We start from the raw sequence: 19,146 nt of genomic DNA on the forward strand, positions 1-19,146 counted from the left end.
AACATAACGTATCCTTCTTATCATACTATCATGGGTAAATTAGCGGAAAGGCCTTCATGAGATAACTAGAATTAAACATAAGAGAATACTCGACATAGGACGACCCAACATGGTATACAAACTTATACAAGTGAGATACGGGTCTATAAGACCGAAATGATTATTTGTACACTCAAAACATAGGCCTACAAGGCCATACAATCATCCATATATATGACATCTACTACAAGCCTCTAAGAGTACATAAATTTCATAAAGGTCAGGACAGGGCCCCGCCATACCAATCAATACATGTCCAAAGAATACTGACCAAATAGTCAACTCCGAAACAAGTGGAGTGTACTAACACCTTCTGCTGAGCTGATAGCCTACTAGGAGGACTGTCAACTTGTCTATCGGGACCTACGTGCATGAAACACAACATCCCCAGGCAAAAGGGACGTCAGTACGAATAAAGTACCGAGTATGAAAGGTAAGAAAGCATAAACAAGAACAGTAATGTAAAGAGAGATAAAGAAGATATAACCTGTAACATCTGAGTGCCTCTGAAGGCGACTGGCATGAAATGCATGATACATATATATACATATACCTTTAAAAACATACGCCTCTGTGGGCATCATTATCATCATATCGTACCCGGCCTTGAAGAGGACTCGGTAAAAATGTACCCGGCCATCATAAGGCTCGGTAGAATCATACCCGGCCATGTGGGTAAACCCAACTAATCAGTGGTTGCACAATAGGTGCCATACCCGGCTAACTATAGCGCGACTTGGTAGAGTAAAATAGATACATAGATATAATGCATGCTGGACTTATGGAATCACGTTCTAAACCTTTCGGAGTGATGTAAGATCGTTGCACCTTCAACTAACATTATGGACATCCATACTATCAATTTGAACCTCTATAGGATTTAAGGATCATACATACTTGCTTAGAATAACCTTTTAGGAAAGAACAACATATACAACCTTAGTTGCTAGGAGTAGATACGTTATGAAATAAGGTATCGTTTACGTTCATTTCACTTTAGATCATGCCAATTGAAAGAAGGATGTGCCTTAACATACCTTTGCAATCTTCTCCTCAATCGTCAACCAACCTCAATATGATCTTCTTATGTCTACAATGAGTAAACCGACTTCGTCGTCATCATATAAGCATTGTAACTCTCATATTTCAAAACCAATATTCTACAATAAAATGGAAAACACCTCCCCTATTTTTACTACATCCCATAAGTTACTAGAAGTCACCAAATAGCCCAAACAACAACAATATAATTCATAATAAGCTCTTCAATTACTTCAACAACCATTTTGAGCGGCAAGCTCGATTTATGATTAACAAAATATAGTTTGAATCCAAGTCCTTTTCCATGAACCTGCCTACAACATCTATAACATCATACTTATGCTTACCATATCATTTACAGTCCAAAACATCATAAGAATAATCTTTAAAAATAGTCTACACGCCTAGCACCTTAACCTTTATCGTCAACCTCTTATTTTTTATGTTATCTTCTTCAATCAGCTTAATTATCACATAGATAATCTTAAAAACATCATCCATAACATAATAAAACTTTTAATAACAATTGACATCCACAACAAACTATATATATAGCCTCAACACAACCCATAAAAAGAGATAATGATTCTTTATGGCATGTCAATTACTATCTTGTAGATTTCCTCTCAAACAACTCAACCAAAACATGATTAACCTTAAGAACAACCAAGAACATGATTTACTTACCTTAGGAAGTATATATAACTTTAAATCCCCAGCTGTTTTAGTTCGCGACAGCCCTCAATAACACCACAACACTATAGGAGTTGTATTCTCTTCATGAATCAACTTTTGTGTTCAAGTTGGTGTGTAAATAATTGTATTTCTCCTTGAAACTCTAATATATATGAGGGAGAGACTTATTATTGCCTTAATCAACAAGAACAACCCAAAATCTGAGGTTACTTCACTTGAAGAATCCTCCAAAATAGCCACAAGATAAAGGACTATGATCTAGCAAGCACCACGGGATCTCTAGCATTAGATTCATGTTTTTCTCTTTGGTTTTAACTATAGAACCATGGAGACTGCTTTGAGAGTGTTTTGGGAGAGTATAGGGTCTGGTTGGGTCGAAAAACGACCCCAAATGAACCTTGACCCGATCTTTAAAGGTTGGGGAATCACCCACCACCTAAGTAGGTCCCATTGGAGCTGCTTGCGCAGTCTCGCAAAAATGCAAATATCTCTCTACTCCGATATCGTATCGATAAATGGTTTAATGCATTGGAAACTAGACTCGTAGACCTTAAATTAGATATGTGGATTATCCCTTAATTCAAAGTATATTAGGATAAAAGCTCAGCTACATTTGACCTAATATTTAGAACATTATGAATGTAACTTATGATGAGCTTTGCCAACTTTTGTTTCACGACTTGCTTGACTTCAAAACATAACAAACAACTATCATAAGAATAAAATAACTAATAACATAACCTTATTATTATGTTAAGCACCCTAGTATCACCCCAAAAGTATATGTTATAACATTCCCAATTTGTCGACATTCGACAAAACTTATTTTCTTCAATCTGTTTAGCTTCTAAGCCTTTCAACCCTCTTGGTACTTGTTATCCATGATCTTAAAGATTTGTATCCTCAAAGGTAACATGATTAACTTAATTTATGCACTTTCAAATATAATCTCATTTCTGAGCTTACATTAATTGACTTACGACGTACTCTCCCGTACGAAGACATATAGTGTAACATGGAATGACTCTTGGCACGTTCGAGGATGAACGCGTGTTTAAGTGGGGGAGAATGTAATGACCGACCAGTTATTTTGAGCTTTGACATTTTGTGGTGGTTTGAGACTTTGAGTAGCTTCATATTATGCATTATGACTTGTGTGTATAGTTGGTTTTGACTTTCAAGAAGTTCAGAGTTGATTTGGAGGGGTACTTCTCAATCCGGAAGCTTTAAGTTGGAAGAGTTAACCAAGGTTTGAATTTTGAGTAAACGATTTAGATTTGTATTTTGATGGTTCCAATGGGACTGTATGGTGATTTTGGACTTTAGGCGTATGTTCAGATTTTGATTTGGAGGTTCCTGGGATGTTTTGGCACTAATTGTCAAAAATTGGAAGTTCATAAGTTTGAGTGGGAGTTGGCTTTGAGACTATCGGGGTTTTATTGTTGTTTTGAAAAATGTAATAGGTCCATTTTGTCATTTGGGACTTGTGTTATATGATTTAAGTTCACTTTTGATTGGTTAGACTTGAATCATATGTTTGGTTCGAAGTTTGAAGTTTTTGAACTTAAGAGATTGATATTGGTCACGATTCTTGGTTTTGATATTATTTGTGGTATTTCAAACCTTTGGATAAGTTTGGATAATGTACATGAACTTGTTAGAATGATTGGACAGGGTCCCGTGGGGTTTGGGTGAGTTTCAGGGTAGTTCCTGATCATTTTGAACCACTTTGTGATTGTTGATTTTTTGGTGTTCTGTTGGTCTTTGCGTTCGTGGCCAAAGGGCCTCATTCGCATAGAGTAATTTTGGCCACTAGATTTCTCTACTTTATGTTCGTGAGATGTCAGTTGCATTCACATTGGTTCAAGGTCAAACGTTACGCACTCGCAAGAGTTTGGCGCATTCGCGATGAAGAAGTATTTGGCTGGGGGTGTAGGCCTTCGAGATGTGTTGCTTGCATTCGCGGAAGGCTAGAAAGTTAGTAATCATGTTCGTGATGGATTCTCGCATATGATGAAGTAATTCTGGGCGAGGCTGTTTGTGCTTCGTGATCGCGATGTCTTGGCCGTGGTCGCGATGAGTACTGCTGGGCAGAGTACTTATGTTGCCATTTTTGGGATTTTACCCATTGTTTCATATTTTGAGTCGTAGACTTCGAGATGAGGAGAATTGTAAGGCCCCGTAAAATTTCGCCAAGGAATTCAAGTTTTGTGGTGCCGAGGTAGGGTAATGTGTATGGAGGTAGTAGTTAATCTTCGCGGTGATCAAGCTAGACGTGGTACGGACTTTTTGGGTTGTAGAATGCATTGAAGAAGTCGATGAAATTTTTGGCAAAAGAAAGCAATTATGCGGTCAGAATCGCGACCGCATATCCATTATGTGGGCCACATAATCGTCGCAGAGTAGAGTAGAGAATTTGTTGAATTTTGAAGGTTGTTTTGCGGTCCATTATGCGATCACATAATTATTTTGCGGTTCGCACATTCATCGCATATTTTGTATGAAGAATTTCGTTGCGCAATTCCGCGGCCCATTCTGCGGTCGCATAAGTGGTCTGCGGACTGCAGACCTGTCGCAGACCGGTCCAGACCATCCTAGTTTTTGGCATCACTTTCGCTATCCATTTTGCGGGCCGCATATCTGTTCTGCGATCCATTCTGCGATCGCAGACTTGAGTTCGGAGGGTCTATTTTCTTATTTTTATAACCAGACCCCGTTTTGATAAATAGCCTTTAGGGCTCATTTTGAAGCTAACGTCTGATGCTTTTAGAGAGAAGTGAGAGTATTTTAGAGAGAGAAGGAGAAAACCTAGCATTCTAATCAACCATTCTTGCACCAATCTTCAAGAATCATGGAAGTCACTTGCTAGACCACCATCTATCCGGGTAAGTTCTTGTCATACATCATCCATGCAAGTTTGTTTAGGGTCTAAGTAGATTGTGGAGTTGGATATAGGCCATGCATGTGCCCATAGGCAGTAGAATATGAGGTTGTTGAACTATTTTGGGTAGTATCTTGTTTAAATTGGTTGGGGGAGGAAAGGATTACCATTGTAGAGATTTGTAGTCGATTTTGCATATTAGGTGTTTGACAAAACTCCTAAGAGAGTTACACCATGAGAATCCTTCTAATTATTAACCGATTTTCACTATCTTCCTATAGATTGTTATTGCTAAAAGTATTGGGACGTTGTATTAACTTAAGGAAAGCTCAAACAAGGTATGTTAGCTAAACTTCTCTTTTAGAATCGAATTCCATGATGTTCTGGTAAGTTTCAAGTGTGATTGGCCCAAGTTCCTAATTCCCATGCTCCGAGTTGTTCCTAATAAATTCGAGTATCCCGAGTAAGTGTTGAGTTGAAAGATGCCTATGCTCAAATCGCGTCCTAATTGTTCCTATCATATTTTGACCTCTACGATAATATATTCAAGTATGGTTTATGTATTAAAATGTTATGACCTCAATTAGTATTTCAAATGAAGGTCTATTATGCTTAACTTGGAAAGAAACCCAATGTGCTTCAGGCTCATATAGCCTATATATAGCTTCAGGCTCCAAATGCCTTTATTATTGATAAACTATGAAAATATTTGGAAGTGAAAGAAGTGAGAGTGAGATATAAGACGTGGCCATGGTTGTTGTAACTAGTGCGTTTGATTTGAGTTCATGTTTCAGTCATAAATCACCAAGTAAGGCCCTGTATAATTTTACCGAAAACTAGGGGTTCCGTGGTGCCGAGGTGGACTTGTGTGTTAATAATTGTAGAGATTATTTGCGGCGAGCTTGCTCGCCACGGCGCAGACTTTTTTGGTTGAACAATGTGTTGGGGAGTTGAAGAAAAATTTTGGAAGTACATGGCATTGTGGGGCCCATTCTGTGATCGCAGAACTGATATGCAGATCGCAGATCTGCCGGGGAGTGAAGCAGAAACCTGAGCTAAATTTTAGGACCAATATGCGGCCGCATAATCATTTTGCGGGCTGCACAATCCATCGCAGATCCTACATAAAAATTTTCGGAGGGATGTTCTGCGGTGCATTATGCGACCATAAACCGGTCTCAGAGTGAAGCAGAAATGCCCAATTCCGGAAGGCCATTATACGGCCCATTTTGCGGACCACAGAAGCGTTATACGGTCGTATATATGACCGCAGATTTGCGTCGGGGCTTCATTTTTCTAGTTTTATAAACCCGACCCTATTCTTATAAAACAATCTTAGGGATCATTTTAAAAGGTTCAAACTTATATTTTAAAGAGAGGAAGGTGGTCTAGAGTGAGAAAAGGAAATTCTAAGTCATTGTTCATCAATATTTGCTCAAACTGACACGCCCCAAACTCGGGAAGCGCGACCGGTGCTCAATCGAGTGAACTCGATCGAGCAAGCCTGTTAGACACTTTCTACCCAACTCACCCATGATCAAGAGAAGGCATGATTTCATTAATTAGACAGTAGGAAGATTATATATATACAATACCAAAACCTTTCTATTAGTTTCTTCATCTTTAATATCTCAAAATACACACCTTTTTTATAGTCTAAAGTGGAACAACATAATATGTTTGACTTTTTTAGCACCCATGTACAACCCACATAGCGTCTAAGGAGCCTCTAAAGATACAAAAGAGTGTAAAGAAGGTGCCCGCAACAAGGCCCCGGCTATTCCTCAAAAAGTACAACAATATAAACAAAAGATATATTACATAACCCCGGAATGAAATGGGGCTCACCGAGTCCGCTGAGAACAGGATGCAGCACTTATCTGTGATCAACATTGTCTGCTATGGAACCACCTGCATCCATTTAAAGATGCAGCGCCCCCGGCAAAAGGGACATTAGTACGGTCGAATAGTACTAGTATGAAAACTAAACACCATTTAAATAAAATGAATAGTAACGCAAGGGAAACAGTCAAGAAGCAATATGAACTGTAAGTAACGCTAAAACGTCAAGTGAAAGATCACTTAGATTTTCAAGTCAATTGCCACCAATATACCACAGTCCACAATACCACCGTGTTCTTACACGGAGTCCGATCTTGGCCCGATCGGCTAAGCCATCTCATTTGAGACATCAACCATATTCAGTATTTCATTCACAATACCACCGTGTTATTACACAGAGTGCGATCTCAGCCCAATCGACTAAGCCATCTCATTCGAGACATCAACCATTTCAATCGATCATCTTACTTCATATTTCTTTCCCATCTTTTCAGCACATTGACACAAGTGGCTTTAATTATAAAGTCGTTCTTGGCACTTGGCCTTATTTCATAATTCTAATTCTTTTCCACAATCCAACATTATTATTATCATCAATAACAACACGGTTTTCATACAAGACTTTTGATTTCACATGTGAGCAATTTATAATTCAAGGCACATAGAGGCTTTTCACACAATTTGGCATAACAGTCTTTAATCAAATTTGACTTGAAGTCTAGGCATAGTAGCACATATTCTAAGTCTTGAACATTTCCTCAGATGACGGGATAACATGATGAAAGAATGGGAATACATATTACACATATATTTTCAAAGCAAGCACATTCGGGATAGCAATTTCTAGGATGTTCAATTTGGGACTTACGTCGATTGCATGAATACCGTGGGTTTCAATTCTAAGAAGAGGGAGTTTAGCCAACATACCTCAATTGAGCCTCTTAAAACTCTAAGATGTTCCGGAATATTAGCAACTTCAATCTATTTTAGCAATATAGCAAAATTGAACCCAAAATTAGGAAAACAATCATAATTCTAGCTCACTTGAGCATTCTATCAAACACTATGTGTGTATTAAGGTTTCATGGCCCTTTTCATCAAAGACTCCACCAACCCACACCCCATTCTTTCATATCTTTAACTCGCAACCTCCCCACATACGTTAGGAACACATGCATGCAAGGTAAGCACTCCCATCCCCATGAATTGCCTTACTAATGGCCCATTCTAGTTACATTTTGAAATTGAGAGTTTGGGGTGATAGAATCTTACCTCTTAGAAAGAAGACCTAGGTGCCTCTCTTGATAATCTTCAAGGTTTTAAGTGATAATTGAAGAGAAATTTGATGAAGATCACTTCTTCCCTGTAGGACCCTCTCTCTCACTCTAAAAATATCAGAAAATAAGCTTAAAATGGTCCAAGGTAGGTGTTTTAATGGAATAGGGTCGGGTTTAAAAACCCCAAAAATGAAGCCCCGGAACAGGTTCTGCGGTCGCATATGCGACCGCATAATAATTATGCGGTCCGTGAAATGACCGCGAAATTGGGTGCCAAAACTGGAAAGAAACTGACCAGGTCTGCGGTCACTATGCGGCCCGCAGACCTGTTCTGCAGTCGCATAGTGCACCGCAGACCTGTTCTACGGTCGCATAGTGCACCACAGAACCTCCCTCCGAAAAATCCCAAAGCGGGATTTGCGACAAGAGTGTGGCCCGCGAAGTGGTTATGCGGTCGCATAATGGACGTGAAATTTGACATCAAAATGACCCAGAAAACTGACCCACTCTGCGACCATTCTGCAATCCGCAGAGTGGTTCTGCGGTCGCAGAATAGGCCGCAAAAATGCCTACTTCTGCCCAACATTTTCTTCAACTCCCCAGCGCACTGTTCAATCCAAAAAGTCTGAACCGTTGCTCGCAAACTCGCTGCAAAGAATTTCTACTATTATTAACCTCTACGCCTACTTCGGCATCATGGAATCCGAGTTTTTGGAAAACTTTTACTGGGCCTTACACAAACCTTGAAGATTTCTCTAGGATAACTCACAAGGTTTTCAACCAAAAGGTAAGATTCTATTCCCCAACCTTCAATTCTGAGATTTAACTGAAAATAGATAATAAGCCAAGCAATTATTGGGTGTGGGAGTTATTCATTATGCATGCAGGTACTATCTAGGGTTGTGGGAAGGTTTTTGAGCTAAATTGGGTAGATTTTGGGTAATGAAATTGAAGAATACACCATAGGAGGATCTTGAGATCATAATGGCCACCTAGTGTTTGATAAAATGCCCAAATGAGCAAGAATCATGAAATCCTTCCTAATTTTTGTTTAATGTTTCTATGTCTCTAAATAGATCAAAGTTACTAGGATTCCGGAACTGTGTATTGAATTAAGGAAAGCTCAAAGTGAGGTATGTTGGCTAAACTTCTCTTTTAGAATTGAACCCCACAATGACCTTGTAAGTTTCACGCTGCACATTATAAATTAATTAATTCGAATAAGCCCTGTGTTAAATAAAATATGCATTCAATATGTGTTTCAAATGGTTCTTGTTATGTTGAGTTATTGTTTGAGAATGTGGCTTAAGTAGGGGTTGTGTGTTAATATGTTATGAAGTAAAAAGGGTTTGGTTGGAACAAGTCGGAAATATTAAGTGGAACAAGGTGTCCTAAGTCTTGCATCCCTTAACTTTAGACAAGTATAACTCTTTCAGTATAAAAGTATTTTCCAATGAATTTTGATTCTTCATTGTTGTAAGGCCCTCAATATTTACTAAAAAGTTTAAGACCTTAAAGCGCACCTCGAGATCTTCACTTTTTGTTTTGCGTGCCATGGATGTCCACGGACAAGGGTGTCATCATGTAAATATGATTTCATAATTATATGAAGGTTTGGAAGTTAATTGTGTAAGGATCAATGAATTTCCACAGCTAATTCGAACATTTTCAAGCTTAGGAATACAATTTTATTTACACCCAAACTACATGAGAATCGCTGAAGTAGATAAAGTTATTTGGATACTTGGGGATAATTATTTTATTAATCTTTGTGTGTTGGATTAATGGGGAACGCTTGGATGTTAATTTCAAAGCAATAAAACTAAAGAAAATACAGTGAACTATCTCCCCATAGCACAACTATAGATAGGAGGGAAGTAATAATTTTAGTAGACCAGTGAGCTAAAGCCTTATAGCACAGCTATAGCACCAGTAGAAAAATACTGTACTTGGACCTATTAATACATGAGCGGGGAGAGAGAAAAATAAAAGGATTTCAAGACTAGGGCTTTTCTCTCCATCACCCACCCAGTCAAGGCTTCCAATACACACTTAAGGTGAGTTTTTAAGTGTGTTTTATGATGATTTCACTTCTCAATCACTAGTTACAACAAGGTTTTGCATTGGATTCCATAGGATTTCTTCAAAGTCTCAAGAACACCCCAAAAGTTGGCTTTCAAGATTTGGTCTACAAGAGGTAATCTTTCACTCTTAAACCTACATGCATGAATTGTTAGTGAATATATGAACAAGAAATAAGTATTAGAACTTATTGGATGGTGATTGGAAGCCATAAATACTTAACCTAGATTATTGTGTGTTGCAGAGATTTTATAATGAGTTAATTAGTGAAATTTGGTGGATGTGAGTTCATTGATGATTATGATGGTGCTAAAGAAGGTAGTTAGTAGTCAAAGGATGTTTTATTATATCTTGGTGGTGAGAAGGAGGGATTGTTGGATGAAGAAATACCATTACTAGAGGTAGTAGAATGTTATGCACTCTAGGTGTTTGATAAAATGCCAAAATAACCTAAAACCTGGAAATTTCTACTAATATTGGTCCAATTGAATTATGTTGATGTAGATTGAAGTTTTAAGAGTAGTGGGAGATTTTAGTATCACTAAAGTGATCCATCGATGTATGTTGGATAAACCTCTCTAGTATAATCGAATTCCATGATGTTCTCGTAAGTTTCAAGCGTGATTGGCCCAAGTTCTTACTTCTCATGTTCCGAGCCATTCCTAATAAATCCGGTTATTCCAAACAAGCATTGTGTCAAAAGTTATATATTCAAAATGTGTTCCAATTTCTCCTATCACATTATGCTCTCCTTCGGGAATGTATTCAAGTATGACTAATGTATCAAAATGTTATGATTAAAATTCATGTTTCAATTGCAAATTTACTATGCCTTATTTTGGAAGGAAAACTCAAAGCGTTTAAGAATCCTATTACTCGTATACATATTTAAAGTATTGATTTCAAAATTCACTTATTGTTGATAAGGGTTAATTTGTCACATTATCACATGCTTACTCGTTGTTGCCATATATTGATTATGCTTTCTGTTATTAGTTCTATATTTATATTCTGCACAGGTTATATGTCTAGTGAGTGTCTTCACTCGAACCTCGTCACTACTCCACCGAGGTTAGTCTTGATAGTACCATTTGTGGTGTACTCATACTACTCTTTTGTGCTAATCCAGGTACCTTGGATCATGTAGGTTGCTAGAGATTTAAGCTGAGTTGCGGAGACTTCAAGGTATACCAGATGTTTCACTCGCAGACCTCGGAGTCATCTTCTAGTGTCTTTCTTACTACTATTTATTTTATTAAAAACCAATGATGTATTTAAGCTTTCTAACGTACTCTCAATAGAGCTTATGACTATGTACTATCAGTTTTGGGATGTATGACCGTTGATCAGTTTTCGACATTGTTATGTTATTTATTTGTTTTTATTTAACGATTTTAGTTATTTTATTCCGCTAATATCGTTGTGTAATAGGCTTACCTAGTTCTAGGAACTAGGTGCCATCATGATCTTGAAGGTGAGATGTTGGGTCGTGACAACATCCCAACAAGCGCCTAATTTATAGCCGCACAAGACTTAAACCACTTTTGCCTCCACCTCGAACTTATGAATTGTACCCCCAATTTGTCTTCAAGCTTTCTGTTATGCTCCAAGAATGGTGGGGTAAATATAATTGGGCCATGTAACCAATACAGTATTTTGCACTTCTTGGCCTTTAGCTGAGGCATGTAACTCTTGTATTTTTGGCACAACAAATTCAAGAATATAAGCACCTTGTTCCTCATTCGTTGGCTCCTCAAAAGGCTCAAATGACTTTTATTTTCATGTCATCATCCAAGCACAATGTTGAAAAATATATGAAATGAGGACCAATGCGCCCTAGCTGTAGAATTGTGTTACTATTTACACCATCATATTTACACACACTAGATTCTTCATGTAACGAACCGACCAATCATTTTGAGAATTAGCATTCCGTTCGGTGGCTTAAGGTCTCGAGTAGCTTCGTATTGTGTATTATTACTTGCGTGTGTGGTCGGGTTCAGTTTTTGGATGATTCGGAATAGATTTGAAAGAATGATTCTTGTTTTAGAAGCTTAAGTGGCATGGGTTGATTGGAGTTTGACTTTTGTGTCGATGACTCCGGAATGGTGTTTTGATGATTCCAATAGCTTTTTACAGTAGTTTTGGACTTAGACGTATGTCCGGATTTAAACTTGGAGGTCTGTAGGTTGATTTGATGCATTTTGGCAAAAGTTGGAAAGTTGAAGGTTTGGAAGGCTAAGAGGTTTGACATGGCATTGAATTTGTTGATATTAGGTTCAGATTGCGATTTCGGGAATTGGTAAAGCTCCGATGTGTACTTTGGGATTTGCATGCAAAAAGTGAGGTCATTCCGGGTTGATTTGATATGATTCGGCGCGAGTTGTAGTAGTTGAAAGTACATTAGTTCAGTAGGCTTGAATTGAGGTGAGATTCTTAGTTTTCATATTATTTGTTGTGATTTGAGGCCTCGAGCAGGTCCGCGTTATGTTATAGAACTTGTTGGTATTTTCAGACGGGGTCCCAGGGGCCTCAGGTCTGTTTCAGATGGGCTATGGACTATTTATTCATGTTTTATAATTGCTGCTTTTATGATGTTTTGCAGTTCATCGCGTTCGCGTGAGGATGAATGCGATCACGAAGTTTATTTGTGGTGGCAAAGGTTTTACTCATCGTGTTCGCAAGCTGATCATCGTGTTCGCGATGCCTAGGGGACGATGGTCATCGTGTTCGCGTTCCTTATGTCGCGATCGCATAGAGATAGAGCTGGAAGTGTCATCAAGAGATTTCCTGTCCGCGTTCGCGTAGGAGGCACTGCGTTTGCGAAGTGTGCTGGAGATGTGTGAGTCGCATTCACGACTGAACTTACGCGTTCGCGAAGAGATTTTTGGCAGCCTATATTTCGATCGCGTAAGAGGAACACCTGGTCAGAATTATCAGTACTCTATTTCAAGAGCTTTTTTTTATTTTATCACTTTTTGAGTTAGAGAGCTCAGAGTTGGGCGATTTTAGAGGAGATTTTCACGCTTTCGATAGGGGTAAGTGTTCTTGACCCGGATTTGGTTATATTTCATGATTCCATTGTAAGGCCCCGTAAACATTTCACCAAGGAATTTGAGGTTTTTTGGGAGTATCATTAGCAAATCGAGGAAGGGTGGGTCATAAGGCCCGCACCCGAAACTACACGTGCCGGTGTAGGGGTGGATTGTGATTATTTTCCTTATTTGGGATGATATTGAAATATTGGTGTGATTGTGCTTATTCCCCTTAATTGGGATGAGATTGTTACTAGCTGTGAATTGGAAAGTCAACCTACACGGCATATGTGGGAAGGCGGCCTAGCCGATCGGGTGGAGAACGGACGCCATGTTGCGCACATGGTGGTACTACTCTTGGTAACACTTTTTTTCGCATCACATGTCAAACCACATTGTCCGTGGGGTGATGGCCTATCCGATCGGGTGTGATCGGACTCCGTGCAAAAAATCATGATGGTATATCGGTGCTAATGATCTCCCAACCAAAAATATACATTATTTTCGTATTTTAAAAAATTTATGTTTTAACTTGGCATTTGGATATCATTAATTGTTACTTGTTTCTTCCATGGTGTTTTCCCCTTCTTATATTGGTGTTCTATTTCGAAAGAGGACATTTAGCTTTACATACTAATACTATTCCACATGTACTAACGTCCCTTTTGTCGAGGGCGCTGCATCTTCAATGGATGCAGGTGGTTCATCAGCGGGCAGCTTTGGTCCTCGTTAGCAGTTACACTCTCTACTCAGCATGTCTTGGTGAGCCCTACTCTGTTCCGGGACTTATGTCACTTGACATTGTTTTTTGTGTTTTAAGGTATAGCCGGGGCCTTGTCGCCGACACTTCCATACTATTCTTCTATTGTACTTAGAGGCTCCGCAGACAAGTTATGGGTGGTGTTTAATGTTGGAATTAAACTAGTAAGTGTTGGTATTTGGCAAACATGTTTTTCATCACATCTATAACCTTGTAATATTTTGAAAATCATAAATGAATATCCTTTGAGTAATGGAAAAAGAATGTGGAACACTTGACTCTTCTCATGTCTATCACTTGTACTGATTCTTATATTGTTAATAGGCAAGGTTGGGTAGAAGGTATCAAGCAGGCTTGCTTAACCGGGGTATTTCGGTTGAGCGCCGGTCATTCTCCTCGAGGTCGGGGCGTGACATCCATCTTTGTTTTTATCATTAAATTAGTGGTTTGAATTGGAGAAATTGGGGTTTTTTGTAAAAACTATCTAAAACACAAAAATGATGATTTGAAGGCCGATTTGATGTCGGAATTGGATAATTTTGGTATGGTTGGACTTGTATCGGAATGGGTGTTTGGATTTTGTTGGTTTTGTTGGATTCTGAGGTGCGAGCCCGGGGTTGACTTTTTGGTTTTCATTAAAGATCAAAGCTTTATTATCTGGAATTATTTCCTATAGCTTTTATTTATGATATTTAGTTATTTTGGCTTGATTCGGGCTATTCGGAGGTTGTTTCGCATGGGAAGGTCATTTTATAGTATTGATTTAGCTTCTTTGAGGTAAGTATCTTGCCTAACTTTGTGTGGGAGAACTACCTGTTAGGATTTGAGATTTATTGTATTATTTAAATTATGTGAAAGATGTGTACACGAGGTGACGAGTGCGTACTCGAACTTATATATAGAAATTGGCCGGTTTAGACTCCTCGGCTTCTTTCATGTATTTATTTGAAGTTGTTAGCACAGTTATGTCTTTTAGGTGTCAAGTTTGCTCTCACATGCTTTATTTGAAGTTGTTCGCACATGTCATATCTTTTACTTGTCAAGTTTACTCTTATATATTTTTTTTGAAGTTGTTACCTCTTTTATTATTGTGTGACTTCCTTTATTGTTGAATTATTCTTAATTGACATTTTTGTTACATGATATCCTTTCGTTGCCGGGTTATTCTCATGTACACATAGTTGCTAGTTCACGTCATCTCTTTCATTGTTAGCTTATGTCATACACTAGAATTCGAAGTTTGTCATTTCATGGAAATACCTTCATTTTTTGAGTTTATTATTAACCAATTAATTGAAGTTGAAGTTATTAAAAGTCATTAACCTATTTTAGTTGAAGTTGTTGTTTAATGGGATATTGTACATTTGTTGAGTTACTTTCCCCGTTCATTTTGTTGCTATTGAGATTTTGTACACATCGTGTTTGAGCCGTGGGTTATATGTTGTGGTGATATTGGTATTGTTGTTGTTAAGAGGTTGTGGCCTATGGGCACTTGTGGTACGAGTTGATATGTCATGCAGTTGTGATGTTAGCACATGTGAATTTGTTGTGTGGATTGATTGTTGTTATGCGGAGCATAAGGGTGGCATCTCATTGTTGCCGTTATGTAGAGCATAAGGGTGGCATCTTATTGTTGATGATAGTACGGAGCGATACAGGTGGCTAGTGTAATATTGCCAGGGCGGGATGATACGAGTGGCTATTGGAGTGATACGGGTGGCTATTATGTTAAATGTCTGGGCGGAGCGATAAAGGTGGCTATTATGATGTTATCAATACAAAGAGATAAGGGTGGCTATGTCAGGGATGATATGCGATGGCTTGGGGACATTAAGTTGATGATATTAGTGTGGTGGTGTGATTTTCCTTGTGTATGTCATGCACCTTACGTGACTTATTGTATTGCTTCTAATGAGCTACTCAATGTCTTTGATATTACTAGTTGACTTGGACCGTGATAGTAAACTCGCACAAGCATACACCATAGCATGCCACTTATACCAGTTCAAGGGTACGAAACTTGAAATTCATTGATCATGCCCATGTATTCTTGTATTATCTGCTTCCATTCTGATTGTGAGCCTGTAACCATGCCGGGCGGATTGAGATATTGGCACATGAGTTATCCGTGCAGTGGTGATTGAAAATGTTGGCACGAGGTGTCGTGAGCGTATGGTTCATGATTTGGGACTCGTGACTTGTGATTATGAGATGAGGTATCTTAGAGTAATTTTGTTGTGAGACCTGTATAAGAACGACTTGATTAATGGGCTGTCATTTGTTTTCCTTATTTGAGTTCACTGGTACTTTTACGATGTTCTTATTAATTTACTATTTATATCACATGTTGATTCTTGTTACCATTTGTTGTTTCCTGCTTTCATTATTAGCTTTATACATCTATACTGCACATGTTATTTTGACTAGTAGGAGTCTTGATTTGTACCTCGTCACTACTCCATCGAGGTTAGTCTTGATACTTACTGGGTACCGACCGTAGTGTACTCATACTACACTTCTGCACATTTTGTGTAGATCCAGGTATTGGAGATATCGGACTCAGGCAGAGTTAGCTTCTTGATCATGAGGATTCAAGGTAGAGCTGCTTGGTAGTCGCAGTCCTTTGGAGTCCTTTCCCCTTTTATTGTACTGTCAGTTTGTTTTTCGAACAGTATTGTATTTCAATTTTTGAGATCTTTCTATGTATTCAGCTAGAGTTCATGACTCTATATTACCTAGTCTTTGGAGGTTGTTGTGATTATTGTCGTGTAGGCTTGTTTCACCTTTATTTCAGTTTTTATATTAAACTCTGCTTTAAAATAGCACTGTTAAACTGGCTTAATTATTGTAAGTAATCGGCTTACCTAGTCTTAGAGACTAGGTGTCATCACGACTCCTAAGGAGGGATTTTGGTCATGAAAAGTTAGTATCATAGCTCTAGGTTCATAGGTTCTACGAGTCATGAGCAAGTTTAGTAGAGTCTTGCGGATCCGTACGGAGACATCTGCACTTATCTTAGAGAGGCTATAGAACTATTAGGAATATTCTACTTCTCTCATTCATGTCGTGCGGATTTGTTGATTTCGATGTTTGAGCATTTGTATATCTTCTTCTCTCACAGATGGCGAGGACACGTGCTACCAGATCAGTCGAGCAGATACCCGCATCCCTGCCTAGAGCTACTAGAGGCCGGGGTCAGGGTACAGGACGAGGAGGGGCACGTGCTGCAGCTAGAGCACCTACCAGAGCAGTAGTTGAGGAGCCACTGGTAGCCCCAATTGGGGGACAGGCACCAGAGGAGCCTGTTGTTACCCCTGTACTTCAAGAGACTTTAGCGCACTTCCTGACTAAGTTTGGTACATTGGCTCAAGCGAGATTGATCTTCATTGCACTATCTACTTCACAGATTGGGGAAGGTGCCCAGACACTTCGCCGCCCATACTCCAGAGCAGCGGGCTCATGTTGGTCATACTCTGGGTGTAGTGCCGGTACATCCTGTTGTTTCGGTTCAGCCTGAGGTCAGGCCAGGTGCATTAAAGGAGGAGCAAAAGAGGCTTGAGAGGTTTAATAAGTATTGTCTACCTACTTTCAATGGCACAACTACCAAGAAAGCACATGGTTTTCTAGAGAAGTGTCATTGTATTCTCCACATCATGGGTATTGTGGAGGTGAGCGGAGTTACTTTTACTATATTTTAGTTGTCGGGAGAAGTGTATCAGTGGTGGCAGGCTTATGAGGAAGGTAGGCTAGCTGATGCGGGACCACTCACTTGGACTTAGTTTTCACAGATTATTTTGAGGGAGTTATTCCCCAGACCCTCAGGGATGCGTGGCGCATGAAGTTCGAGCAGTTGCGCTAGGGAACTATGACAATGTCAGATTACCCCATCAGGTTCAGCGAGCTATTCCGACATGCACCTACTTTGGTTCCTATAGTCAGAGAGTGAGTATGTAGATTTATTGTGGGGCTCAGTTATGGTCTTAGATTCAGCATGGCTCGGGATTTGGAGATTGATACACCATTTTAGTAGGTTGTGGATATTTCAGGAGGTTAGAGCGTAATCGAGGTGAGGAGAGGGAGGATAAGGAGGCCAAGAGGTCTTGAGGTTCTGGAGGATTCAGTAGATCTACTCTTCAACTATGACCCATCACGACGGAGGCTCGGGCAGTCGGCCAGTCCAGTCCGCACTTCAGACTACTTGTGGTGCTCCAGTTAGTCAAGGACCTCAAGGTACTCATATGGGCAGTCATCTTTTAGTGCACCACCTGTGCGGGGTTCCTACAATAGTTATTCCAGTTATCCAGCACAGACTCAGTACCAGCAACCATGCCCGTAGAGGGGTTGTTATGAGTGTGGCGATACTAGGCATATCATGAGAGATTGTCCAAGATTAGGGAGAGGTGGATTTCATCAGAGCACTCAGGCTATGGGCTCCATTCCAGTTGCTACTCCACCTGCACAACCAGCTAGGGGTGGAGGACAAGTGGGTAAAGGGCACCCTAGACTGGGAGGCCCGACCCGTTGATATGCTTTTCATGGTAGGGCTGAGGCCGCTACACCAGATAGTGTCGTTACAGGTAGGGTTTCGATTTGTCATAGAGGAGCATCATTCTTATTTTGATCTGTTCCTATTTTATCGGTATGAGTCCTCCTATCTGCCTCATATATGGGTGCGTTTCGTGATTCTTGTACTTTGCTTATGTGCTTACCTCTATTGAGGGAAGCTATAGTGGTAGCCCATGTCTAATGTTTCGGTTTGTCCCCTATTGAGTTTCACTCCCTGACCTCGGGGAGCGTGACTGGCGCTCAACCGAGATATGCCAGTCAAGCAAGCCTGTACAATTCCTTCTAACCAAACTCACCCATGAATAAAGAGAAGATATATTTCATTAATTAGACAATGAGAGATCATGTGAACAACACCAGTTCATTACCATTAGTTGCGTCATTGATAATTCTAAAAATACATACACTTTCATAGTTTGAAGTGGAACATATGATACAAATACAACACCTTTAGTTTAACTTTCCCAAAATAAGATACAACCCACACTATGTCTAATGAGCCTCTAATGGATACAGCAAAGTAGTATGATGGTGCTGGCAATAAGGCTCCGTCTATACCTCCAAAACACTATACATAGAGGGCAAAAGATACAAGACCCCAAAAGGAAGTAGGGCTCACCAAGTTAGCTGAGGAGAGGGTATACTGCTATCACTGATCAATGCCGCCTGATGTGGAACCACCTGCATCCATTAAAGATGCAGCGCCCCCGGCAAAGGGGACATTGGTACATATGGAATAGTACTAGTATGTAAAACTAAACACCCTCTCAATAGAACGAGTAATAGTATAATGAGAAGGAAACATGAAATCAATGGGAACCTCAAACAATATTAAAGTGTCAAGTTAAGAGAAAGGTAAGTATCAATTAAATTTTAATATTTTTAAGTTGGGAGATCTTTAGCACCGATACACCACCATTCTTTTAG

This window comes from Nicotiana tomentosiformis, chromosome 2, assembly GCF_000390325.3.
Source record: "Nicotiana tomentosiformis chromosome 2, ASM39032v3, whole genome shotgun sequence".
Classification (NCBI taxonomy): Eukaryota; Viridiplantae; Streptophyta; class Magnoliopsida; order Solanales; family Solanaceae; genus Nicotiana; species Nicotiana tomentosiformis.